Genomic DNA, 2,411 nt, shown 5'->3' with positions numbered 1-2,411 from the left:
TAGAAATAATGCATGACTGAATTTTGCAAGACCAATGGCTTCTTCGTTGCAAATCCCTTTTTCAACAACATAAACAGGGACTATACACATGGACCTCGCCAGATGGAATACACAGGAATTGAAATGATTGCATCGTGGAAAGAGACAATGGAAAAGCTCCATATCATCAGTCAGAACAAGCCCAGGGGCCGACTGCAGATCAGACCATCAATTACTCATATGCAAATTCAAGTTGAAAGTAAAGAAAATTAGAACACATCTACGAGAGCCAAAGTAGAACCTTCAGTATATCCTACCTAAATTTAGAGACCGTTTCAAGAATAGATTTGATGCATTGAACACTAACGTCCAAAGATCCAGACAAGTTGTGGAATGACATCAAAGACGTCACACATGAAGAAAGCAAAAAGTCATTAAAAAGACAGGAGAGGAAGAAAAGACCTAAATGGATGTCAGAAAAGTCTCTGAAACTTGCTCTTGAAAGTTGAGTAGCTAAAGCAAAAGAAAAAAATGATGAAGTAAAAGAGCTGAACAGAAGATTTCAAAGGGTGACTCGAGAAGACAAATTAAAGTATTATGATGACATGTGCAAAGATTTGGAGATAGAAAAACCAAAAGGGAAGAATGCGCTCAGCATTTCTCAAGCTGAAAGAGCTGAAGAAATAATTCAAGCCTCGAGTTGCTGTAGTGAAAGATTCTATGGGGAAAATATTAAATGACGCAGGAAGCATCAAAAGAGGATAGAAGGAATATACAGACTCACTATACCAAAAAGAATTGGTGGCCATTCAACCGTTTCAGAAACATATAATCAGGAGCCGATAGTACTGAAGGAAGAAGTCCAAGCTGCACTGAAGGCACTGGCAAAAAGCAAGGCTCTGGGAATTGACAGAATACCAACTGAGATGTTTCACCGAACGGATGCAGTGCTGGAAGTGCTCACTTGTCTATGCTAAGAAATTTGGTAGACAGCTACCTAGGCAACCAACTGGAAGAGATCCATATTTATGCCTATTCTCAAGAAAGGTGATTCAACTGAATGTGGAAATTATCGAACAATATCATTAATATCACTTGCAAGCAAAACTTTGCTGAAGATCTTTCAAAAGCGCTGCAGCGTATATCAACAAGCTGGATTTAGAAGAGGATCCAGGGATGTCATTGCTGATGTCAGATGGATCCTGGATAAATGCAGAGAATATCAGACAGATGTTTGTCTGTGTTTTATTGACTATGAAAAGGCATTCGACTGTGTGGATGTGTGGATCATAATAAATTATGGATAACATTGTGAAGAATGGGAATTCCAGAACACTTAACTGTGCTCATGAGAAATTTGTACATGGATCAAGAGGCAGTTGATTGAAAAGAAGAGAATACTGCGTGATTTAAAGTCAGGAAAGGTGTGTGTCTGGGTTGTATCCTTTCACCGTACCTATTCAATCTGTATGCTTAGCAGATAATCCAAGAAGCTGGACTACACGAAGAAGAATGGGGCATCAGGATTGGAGGAAGACTCACTAACAACCTGCATTATGCAGATGACACAACCTTGACTGCTGAAAGTGTAAAGGACTTGAAGCACTCACTGATGAAGATCAAAGACTACAGCCTTCATTATGGATTACACCTTTAACATAGAATAAAAATCCTCACAACTGGACCAATAAGCAACATCATGATAAACGGAGAAAAGATTGAGATTGTCAAGGATTTCATTTTACTTGGATCCACAATCATTACCTATAGTAGCAGCAGTCAAGAAATCAAAAGACGCATTGCATTGGGCAAATCGGCTGCAAGAGATCTCTTTAAAGTGTAAAAAGCAAAGATGGCACCTTGAGGACTAACCCAAGGCCATGGTGTTTTCAATCATCTCATGTGAATGTGAAAACTGGACAATGAATAAGGAAGACTGAAGAAGAATTGACACCTCTGAATTGTGGTGTTGGCGAAGAATATTGAATATACCAGGGACTGCCAAAAGAATGAACAAGTCTGCTTTGGAAGAAGTACAACCAGAGAGCTCCTTGGGGGCAAGGATGGCAAGATTATGTCTCACATAATTTTGACATGCTATCGGGGGGATCACTAGTTTTTTTTTTTTTTTTTTTTTTTTATCGGGGGGATCAGTCCCTGGAGAAGGACATCATGCCTGGTAAAATAGAGCGTCAGCAAAAAAACAGGAAGACCCTCAACAGGATGGATTGGCACAGTGGCTGCAATAATGGGTCAAGCATAGCAACGACTACGAGGATGGCGCAGTACCAGGCAGTGTTTTGTTCTGTTGTGCATAGGGTCCCTGTGCGTGGGAACTGACTCAACGGCGCCTAACAACAACAACAACACAATGGTATGGGGGGAGAGATGAGTCTCTGGATTTGTTTCTCCCCAAGCAGCTAATCTTCCTT

This window comes from Loxodonta africana, chromosome 1, assembly GCF_030014295.1.
Source record: "Loxodonta africana isolate mLoxAfr1 chromosome 1, mLoxAfr1.hap2, whole genome shotgun sequence".
Classification (NCBI taxonomy): Eukaryota; Metazoa; Chordata; class Mammalia; order Proboscidea; family Elephantidae; genus Loxodonta; species Loxodonta africana.
The sequence above is the reverse complement of the archived record's forward strand: the minus strand, read 5'-3'. Positions refer to the sequence as shown.